The following is a 10,781-nucleotide window of genomic DNA, read 5'->3' as shown; positions in this document are numbered from 1 at the left end:
AACCAAACTGAGAACTAAACCAAACTACAAACCAATAGACACGGGGAAAACGGACAGGAGGAACACCAGATCTAAACAAAAAGGAAACAAGTCCAAATGTCCTCTGGCACAGCCAGACCATGACACCGTCCGTCCTTTAATTTTGTTTTATACTTTATTTTTTCCCTTTTTTTCCGAGATTGTTTTCATATATGCAATTTACAGTTCGCAATTACTATACTTTATAAACCAATTTTTTAAGTAGTTGAGCTTACAGACGAAACTCATTAAGTACACTAGAGAAAACAACTTCAACATTCAACATTCTTCCTTTAATTTAAAGATTACTTTAAATTCTTCTGACTGGCTGCCGTCCATTCCATATCCTTGCCGTTCCCCGTTGTTCTCTCCCTCCTTCTGACTCCTGTGATGAACTAGTTTTATTTCTCCTTTCCAACTCATAACGTAATAACTGTGCATAATGTAATAACTTAAATGTAATAAAAGCTCATAATGTAATAAAACCTTGAGCGCATAACGTGGTGGGGTGTGTTTAACAGATGTAATTCATTACCATGGCAACCAGATTGCGTAGTTTTTTGTACGAAACCCCGTTCTTCTCATCACTCCTGTTTTTTTCTTATGAATTACTGGATAATGTTTTTTATTACCTCTTCAGGCCTCCATCATGTGATGTGAATGATTGTGTGATATGTTGCCAATAGACATGACTTCCTTTGAATGGGTGATAAGCCAAAAAGATTGCGAAGCGCTGGCCTAGAGCGTCCCCCAAACTGCACCTTCGTCTTAAACACCCTGCAGATCCACTGAGGAGGATTTTCAGTTACTCTGGCTGATCATACCTCTGCTCAGGTGGAAGTTAGGTCAAGGTATGCTGGGAATTACATCAGGGAAAGAAACTGGGCGGACCTCAGTCGCGTTGGCTCTCTGACAATTTCTCAGGTCGTAAAGCTTGTTGTCTGCAGCTGCTATCGTTCGCCGCACCCTGAACGTCTCACGCAACGTGTCATTATGTTTTCACACGTCTTCCCTTACACACCATGGCATTCCTCGGCTTTGAGTCAACGCCTCAGGGATTCATGTCACATATTATAGTATAGAAATGCAAAGCAGGTTCCTGCTTGTTTCAGCAAATGCTCCCAAATTACATCTTTTCACGTGATAAAGGGAATTATGATTCAGGTCAGGAGTGGATGGATGGGTCAACATGTAACCTTTATCTGAGTACTTATTTTAACCCAAATAACATCTTCCCCTAACCTGTCCTTCTAGAGACAAACAACGTATTTTGTCTTTAATTTGCAGGACTAGTTGTGGATTTTCATTCAGATAAAACATTTCCATAATCCTCTTACTATTTATGTGTCTATTTAACATCACTGCTGGCCATTTTCTGAAGCATACTGTGGTAGACAAACAATTTCAACTCATGGTGTACTTACTTTTTCTGGAGCATTCGACCATATCACATGGCGCTCATCAGCAGATTGAGTTTGCTCATTTGCCATGGACCTGTAGTTAAAACTTTTCTTTCTGTCTGTGCCCCTCTAGTACTTCTTATGTTGACCTAAAAGTTAAGCTTGGCAGTTCATGAGGAAAGCAGACACCATTCAAATGGACTACGCTACGTACAACATTAAGTGAACGCGTCGTCGTTCAAATGGACGTCAGTATTCAATTCAATTTATTTTTTATATAGCGTCAAATCATCACAGAAGTTATCTCAAGACGCTTTTCATATAGAGCAGGTCTAGACCATACTCTATTAGAGAATGCACTGAATAAGAGATGCATAGCAACCACAATAATAGCACAACAGCAAAAAGTAGTAATACAAATAGGACCAATAACAATAATCAAAAGTGGCGGATATAATAGAGTGATAATAGTAATAGCATTATTAATAGCCGTAATAATAATAGAAATATGACATGATAATAATGGTACTAGTTGTGGGTGCCAAGCAGGGCCAGAGCAGCAGACGCAACCACGATCCAGGTGTAACCTCGGTCCATGGATACCTGCAAGACTCTGGGGAAGAAATCAAGTTAGTAACATGCATGAATGGGACATGAATGCATCCAGATGGAGAGGGAGAGAAGGAGAGAGGAGCTCAGTGTATCATAGGAAGTCCCCTGGCAGTCTAGGCCTATAGCAGCAGAACTAGGGGCTGGTCCAAGGCAGCCTGAGGCAGCCCTAACTATAAGCGCAATCAAAGAGGAAAGTTGTTACTGAGCCTATAATAAAGGACTGTATTAGCTTGTACTGTCTGGCTGGTTCTGGTTCAAACTTCGCCCCAGGTGTGTCTATTAAAACCCGGACGCAGACTCTCCTTTAAAGGGTTTAATTAGATTGAGCAGCAGTACAGAACATGGCCTTGTTGGTTTATATGCGTGGTTCTGCCAAAGAAAATACAACATGGTTCAGATAACAATGTAAAAGGAATTATACAGTACATACATACTTTATATATAAACTGTACACCACTCTAAAGGCAGGATTCTCCCTCTGAATTATATAGACTCATTCAAATCTCCTCTACTCATCACCTATGACTCACCGGGAGTGTGTGTCTGCAGGGGCACTGCCCACCGCCTGCAAATATCAAATAACAAATCTTGCATACCCCAGCTTTAACCCCACTGCATAATCTCAACCACTGTTGCAGGACGAAACAAAACAAGAGAACTGCAGTGCATCATCCTGAGTGTTGTTTACGCCCCAGAAGGTGGAATGACAGTGCACTGGCAGAGCTACAGGGCTGCTTGGAGGCCACAGACATGAACATCTGAGGCGACAGACAACATCCATGAGTACACAGAGACTGTTAGCAGCTATGTTGACTGGTTCACTTCCATGTGTGTTCCCCCCCTGACTATTCGTGTCTTTCCCAATCAAAAGCCCTGGGTTAATGCAGATGTTCGTCTGAAGATCAGGAAACGGTGTGCAGCTTTTAAGTCAGGGGACACTGGAGTATAAAATTGCCCGATATGAGCTACAAAAATCCATAAAAGCTGCAAAGAGGGCGTACTCCCAGAAACTTGAGAGCTGTTACTTGGATAACAACACACATAGTAGGTGGCAGGGAATCCAATCTGTCACTAACTACAGGAGAAGCACGACGAGGACAAAAGCTCGGGACACCACCCTTCCAGACAACCTGAACAGCTTCTACGCTAGATTTGACAGACTGAATGGAGACACCCCCTCAAAAGCCCCCCATAACCCTGATGAGACTTCATTACAGGTGACACACTCACAGGTTCTGAGGGCTCTGAAGCAGGTGAATCCACGCAAGGCAGCTGGACCTGATGGAGTGTCAACGAGTGTGGAGTGTCACCCCCACACTCAAGAAACCTGGTCTGGACCCCTCCTGTCTCAATCACTACCGCCCTATCTCCAACCTCCCCTTCCTCTCCAAAACCCTTGAACGCCTCGTCTCCACCCAGCTCCAATCCCACCTGCATTCCAACAACCTGCTTGAACCCCTCCAATCTGGCTTTCGCCCCCTCCACAGCACAGAAACTGCACTCCTCCAAGTCCTCAATAACCTCCTCACCTCTGCTGACACCGGAGCCCTCAACATCCTCATCCTCCTGGACCTGAGTGCAGCCTTCGATACCGTGAGTCACAACATTCTTCTCACCAGACTCCAAGACATCAGTATCGAAGGTACTGCACTCAGCTGGCTCCAGTCATACCTCACCAACAGATCTCACTTCATCTCCCTTCACAACAACTCCTCTGCCACATCCACAGTCACACAAGGTGTCCCCCAAGGCTCTGTACTCGGTCCACTCCTGTTCATAATCTACTTATTCCCCCTCGGTCAGATCCTACGCCACTTCAACCTGGACTTCCACTGCTATGCTGACGACACTCAGATCTACCTCAGCACCAACACCCCTCAAAACCCACCGCTCTCCCACATCAACTCCTGCCTCTCTGCAATTAAAGCCTGGATGCAACAGAACTTTCTAAAACTCAACAGCGACAAAACACAACTCCTCCTCATCGGCTCCAAATCCACCCTCACCAAAACCAACAACCTCACACTCAACATCGATGGCACTTCTGTTTCCCCCTCCCCCCAGGCACGTAACCTTGGCGTGATCTTCGACTCCACCCTCTCCCTTGAGCCCCACATCCGCCAACTGGTCAAAATATCCTTCTTCCACCTTCGCAATATCGCAAAAATCCGTCCGTCCCTCACACCCCCTACAGCAGAGAAACTCATCCACGCCTTCATCTCCTCCCGCCTTGACTATTGCAACTCACTCCTCTATGGCATCAGCAACACCTCCATAAATAAATTACAACTGGTCCAGAATGCAGCTGCCCGACTCCTCACCCACACCAAATCATGGCATCATATCACCCCAGTCCTGAAAGACCTTCACTGGCTCCCCGTCTCCCACCGGATCTCCTACAAAATCCTGACCCTCACCTACAAAGCCCTCCACCAACTTGCACCCCCCTATCTCTCTGAACTCCTCTCCCCCTACCAACCTCAACGGTCCCTCAGATCCACCTCGGCTGGTTTACTCTCCACCCCCACGTCCAAACTCCGCAGCTTTGGGGACAGAGCATTCTCCAGGGCAGCTCCCAAGCTCTGGAACTCACTCCCCAATCTCATCAGAGACTCCGATTCCCTCACCACATTCCAGTCCCGCCTCAAAACACATCTTTTCTCATCTGCTTACCCGTAGCCCCCTCGTTCCCCCTACCCATCAGTCCATGTGTATGTATGTGATTGTGCCTGTGTATGTCGCTTTTTGTCGTTCGTCTCCTGTCTGTCTGTCTCACACCGTTTTCCCCCCGACTATGTTAAAGCGTCTTTGAGATTACTATAAAGCGCTATATAAATCTAACATATTATTATTATTATTAGTCTTGAGGGCCAGTGCTGAACAGTTGGCAGGGGTGTACACAGACACCTTCAACACCTCTCTCACACAGGAAACAGTCTTCAACACCTCTCTCACACAGGAAACAGTCACTAGGTGTTTCAAGTCATCTATCATCATACCGGTCCCGAAGAAACCAGATACACATACACTGAACGACTTCAGGCCAGTGGCACTCACCTCAGTGGCCATGAAGTGCCTGGAGAAGCTGGTTCTTTAATCAATTAACGCAGTGATTCCTGACTCACTGGACCCCCTACAGTTCAATGACGCAGTGGATGACGCAGTGGCACTGGCACTTCACTCCACACTCCAACACTTGGACAGTAACAGGACATATGCACGCTTCCTTTTTTTTATTACAGCTCCGCCTTTAATACGATCCGGCCAATGAAGCTGACTGTGAAGTTAGCTAACCTCGGGGTCCCAACAGCCACCTGCAATTGGATTTTGGACTTTCTGATTGACAGACCACAGGTGGTGAGGATGGGAGATAAGATCTCTGCTGAGCTCACAGTCAGCACGGGAACCCCTCAGGGCTGCTGCCTCAGCCCAAAACGTTTTGCACTATACACCCATGACAATGTTTCCACTGAGAAGAACAACATCATTATCAAGTATATGCAGATGACACAACCATCCTCGGCCTCATCCAAGGTGGGGACGAGTCTGCATACAGGGAACAGGTCAAAAAAATCATCAGCTATGGAGAGGACAACGACCTTGTTCTCAACATAGAAAAAACAAAAGAACTCATCGTGGACTTCAGGAGGAGAGCCCCCCCATCTGCAGCCTCTCATCATCCAGGACACACAGGTGGAGCGGGCTGACAGTTTGAAGTTCCTCGGCCTTCACCTGACTGACAACCTGAGCTGGGCCAAAAACACTACTGAAACAGTAAAGAAAGCTCAGCAGTGGCTGCACTTCATTAGGCTCCTGAAGAAGGCTGGACTCAGACGTCAGCCCCTCACCCTGGCCTACCGAGGACTGGTGGAAAGCATCCTCACCAGCGGCATCTCAGTGTGGTTTGGGAACGCTACCCAGGCTGAGAGGAAATCACTGCAGCGAGTCATAAAAACTGGAGAAAGAATCATTGGCTCTAGCCTCCTGTCCATGGACACGATATACACCCAGCGCTGCAGGAGAAGGGCACAGAGCATCCTGAGGGACAGACAACACCCAGCTCACTCTCTGTTCAGGTGGAGGGAATCAGGACATAACCTGAGGCACCACAGAACAGAGAGCATCTCCACTCACAGAGCACCTCTGCTTTCACAACAGCTTCTTCCCAGCTACAATCAGACTGGTGGCAAAGGGCATTAAAGAGGGACACAAATACCCCACACCTCACCTCACCTCCATACCATTATTAACACACAGTACACCTGAACTGAATGGACTGTAATGCTGTGCAATATGCTGCCTTCCACTGTGTTATTGTCTGAAATATTTAGGGCCCGAGCACGAAAGTGCCAGGACCCCAACGGTGTCCTGGCATGAAGTGCTAGGAAACCTATTGTTTTTCTAAGTATTATTCTTTTTCTGCCGGGAGATTGCCTTTTTGGGACCTTAGCCATCCCCAAAAACTCACCAAAAGTGGAATATGCGTCAGAACTGGTGGGAAATTCAATGTTCTGGAGTGACCCGGCTCGGGTGTGTCCAGGGGGCGAGATAGCGCCCCCTAATGTAGGCAGTTTTTCAGAGAAAGTTTCTTCAATCGTCACGAAATTCAAGTATGTCATTGCTCACATCCTCATACCCGGATTAAATATTTCTGAGATTTTTTCGGCAACCAGGAAGTCAGCGATCTTGGATTTCCTGCGTGTTTTTAAAATTTACGAACACATGTTTGAGGACTTTATGATGCACAAAAACTCATGAAATTTTACACGCACATCCAAACTAATAATTACTTTGATTTAGTGGTGAAATTTTGCGTGGGCGTGGCATGTTGGCTCTCTAGCGCCCCCTTATGTCTTTTAGCCTTTGAACATGCCTTTGCCCTTGGTATACTCGAAAACTCATGAAAGATGGTAAAACGATGGACATCTGTAAATTTTACGTGAATGTACAGCGATTGGGCTTAGCGTGTTTAGCCGGCTCTATAGCGCCCCCTAACGCGTGTAAAGCCATAGTTTGGACAAAGTTGATCCGATATTCATGAAATTTGGTATGCACATCCAGCTCATTATTTCAGACATATTCCTCATCAGGTTTCATTAGCTCCGCCCACCGGGAAGTCGGCCATCTTGGATTTTGTGCGTTTTTCATGTATTTTATGCATACTTTTACGAACTCCTCAAAGAGACTTCATCAGATTTGCGTCAAATTTGGGTGGCATAACCCTCAAACTACTGCGATGCTAAATTGCAACATTTTTGATCGCAAAAACGGTGATGTCATACATCATGTGAGAAAACGCCATTTTGTCACTTCTTAGGTATGGAACTTTGCAATACCCGTCCCAGAGGATTCAAGCGATCCATCTCAAAGTCGGGCAACAGAATCACAACACCTTCAGGAGACTAAATTACAAAGCTTTTGTGTTTACGTGAAATGGCGTTCTTGTGGCGGCGCGATGAATTTCGATGTTTTGCCATGACACAGGAAGCTGTTGTAACTTGACTTTACATAGTCCAATCTGCCCCAAATTTCACAAGCTGGATAATAGTCCAGGCCTGAAGACATATATGTGCCATTATGAGTGATAGTTCTAGCGCCACCTACAAGAAACAGGAAGTTGTTATAAATTGACTATACATTGTCCAATCTGCACCAAACTTGACATGTTTTATAAGAGTCCCAGCATCAAGACGTATACGTTCAATTATGAGTGATAGTCATAGCGCCACCTAAAGGAAACAGGAAGTTGTTAGATTTACGAGCCCAATGTGGCATTATACTTGCCCCGGGCATGTGAGCAATCCTTATTGTTGAGCCGTGCCTGAGGAACCTGCTCAATAGAATCAGGTTTTAATCAAATCAAACCATGTCACTAATCTTTCTGACTTAATGAAGTCAACACCGTAGAGTGTGAATAATTCACATCAAAACCAATAAATAACACAGACAATAAGTTTGTCTTTACAGCATCTTTTCCATGCGTGACAATGGGACACACCCAAACTCTGACGTTCACGCCGATTAGATCACTCACCCAGTAACGTTGTTTTTCGCTCTTAACTTTGTCACCATTAGCTGCAGTTTTGACTTCATGAATGTAATGGGGTACCAAATGACATACTGATATTCTTTTAGTCATGATTATAGGTGATGCCAGTACAATATCTGAAATTACAGGCACCAGAAGCTAATAAAAAAAGGTGCAGTGCATTTCTTTTACCTGTAGTCTCTACACCACAAATTCCTACACCTCAGTCTGGGTGTAGGAATGACACTGACAACAGAGAGGTGACAGTGGAGGAGGTTCCGAGGGTTCTGCACCCTGCGTTAAAAGCTATGAACACCCACACAGGTGTTTTCAGTTTATTTGGCTGATTAGATCTCTGCTCACTGTAATTTCTTGACATCTTCCATGTTCATAATCACTGAAGAAAGGGTTGAACATAACATTGACTCATAATAGAGTGGTGCAGGGATGACGTATTTTAGTAGGCCAACCAGGAAGTTAGCATCGCCCTGGTTCCCTGAACAAGAAGTCAACGGGATATTTCCAGTGAGTTTTGTATTATTGCAGAAAATAAACTCTGTGGCAAACAAACGTTTATGATACTTACACGTTTTGTTCAGCAAGATAATCTCCACAAATGAACACCACTTTAATGATTTTTGTGTGAAGTATGAATGCAATCACACAAGCTAATGTTAGGCTATAAAAAAAACTACACTACGGTCGCATGAGAACGAGTATACACAACGAGGTTTGGAACAGCCTCCATTATCCCAGCATTTTGATGGGGCCTTCCTCTCTCCATCTACCTTGTGCATTACGATCTTGCGCTGGGTAGGCTCGGCCACGTCGATCATCTTCTGCACCACGTAGTTGGCGTACTGGTCCTTCATCATGGTGTATAAGGCACTGTGGGGGCCCCTCAGTCACTTCTCCACCACATTACTAGAAACAGGAAGGAAGGTGTGAGCGTGAGGGTACATTTAAACGAAGAGAAAGGGGGGGGAAAAAGGTCTGTGGAGATGGGAAAGAAACCTGTTTTAAAGAAGGAGTGAAGATAAGACTGAAATGTTGTTAGTTGTGGATTTTACCTGGCAAACTTGTGCTGGCTGAGTCCCAGTACATTGCCTCTGATCTCTGCCACTATCTTGCTCTTATCCTCAGCTCGGCCGTGCTCCAAAACGTGCTGGATCAAATAGTTGCCGTACTGGTCCTAAATACAACAAACCGCACAGACACATTGAATAAAACGTGAGGACGGCAGCTGGTGCTTTCATTGCACCTGTTTGGGCATTCTTATTATTCTTGTTCAGCCGCAATAACTGACAACACCTGCGTGGGTGTTCAGACACAGGTTCAAACAGGTTCAGCTTATACAGAGTTTGAACAAAGTATTCAGATGTACAACAAAAAACAACAAATGAGTATAGATCTTCCAGTCCCTTCGAGTTGGTACTAAATGTGATTACTACATTATGAAAATGCCCAGTGATTGGCAGTTTGGTTATAGCAAGTTCACTCTACTCGACTTCAGCCCTGATTTTCCGCTTCCATACTAGCGACTAGAAGGGAGCCTGTAAATTGCGAAATTTGATCTGAGATCTGCAAAAACTCTCGTGAGACTCGCTGCCAGACGACCTATCCTATCCTCAACCATTCGAGGCATACGACATGACACAGGAGGCTGTTGTAACTTGACCCTACATATTCCAATCTGCCCCAAACTTCACAAGCTGGATAAGAGTCCCGGCCTGAAGACATATACGTTCCATTATTGAGTTATGGTGATAGCGCCACCTACTGGCAACAAGAAATTGTTGTATACTGCCACCCACCCTCATAGAAGTGCCTTTTAAGGATGCCCCACAGGTTCTCAACAGGTCATTTACAGTGCCACGCGCTCCACGCAGAAAATACCCTCTAACTGTTGCGTGCAGTGTCCGACTTTCATGGAAATGCACGGCAGCGGGTACCCCCGACGTGCGCAAAGGGGCGAGGGCCCGTTCAACGCTGCTTGCAGCTTTAATTATTATATTATCTCTTTGGGCGAAAAAACAAGGTGCTTGGGCTACTCAAAAACGCGTGTACTTTGGCACACGCATCAGATGTGCGTGAAATAGATGTTTGGTATGTGATTTGTGCTCAGGTGTAGAAATTTGGCTCGCTAGCGCCCCCTATTGAGGAGCCCCGGCGACACATTTCACCTAGATGTATGAAATTTGGTAAGTATATGTACCATGATGAGACGTAAAAAAACACCCTCTTGGAGGTATACCGTAAACCCAACAGGAAGTCGGCCCTGACCCTCACTGCTGCCGTCGGACTCGTCTCACGTTAACCACGATGTTTCAGCAGACTGCCAACACGGAAGCATCAGACTAAACTACATTCAGAAAACACCTCATTTAATGTGAAGTTTAGCAGCTGAGTGAATGTGTGATGGTGTGATGACAATCATGAATGACGTGCTGCAACAGAAAGTCTTTTTTGTTTCTGGTAAATATGGTTCAACCAGTTCTGTTCTGAAGAACATCACACCAAAAATAGCACGCAACAACACATACCTAGACACTAATTACACACCTACACGCACACACATTGTTTATTATTGTGTCCATTTCCTGGTGAGATCAGTTTACAGTCGGATTGGTTCAGTTTACGGCTCATTTTTAGAAACACTTTCAGTCTTTATATGTAAATAAGTCTGCTTTCACATCAGGGAACTGGACCCGGATCCGAGTCCA

At 45.3% G+C, this 10,781-nt stretch overlaps 1 long non-coding RNA gene across 1 annotated transcript in view; it reads right to left on the bottom strand.

Annotated features, from left to right (window-relative positions):
* Positions 1 to 388: 388 nt before the first annotated feature.
* LOC119487956 overlaps positions 389 to 10,781 on the bottom strand; it is a 33,553-nt gene continuing 23,160 nt past the window's right edge. The window contains exon 5 of the long non-coding RNA XR_005206831.1: positions 389 to 403. This is a non-coding gene — a long non-coding RNA (uncharacterized LOC119487956). The remainder of the gene's footprint in view (positions 404 to 10,781) is intronic.

This window comes from Sebastes umbrosus, chromosome 5 (assembly GCF_015220745.1).
Source record: "Sebastes umbrosus isolate fSebUmb1 chromosome 5, fSebUmb1.pri, whole genome shotgun sequence".
NCBI lineage: Eukaryota > Metazoa > Chordata > Actinopteri > Perciformes > Sebastidae > Sebastes > Sebastes umbrosus.
The sequence above is the reverse complement of the archived record's forward strand: the minus strand, read 5'-3'. Positions and strand labels throughout refer to the sequence as shown.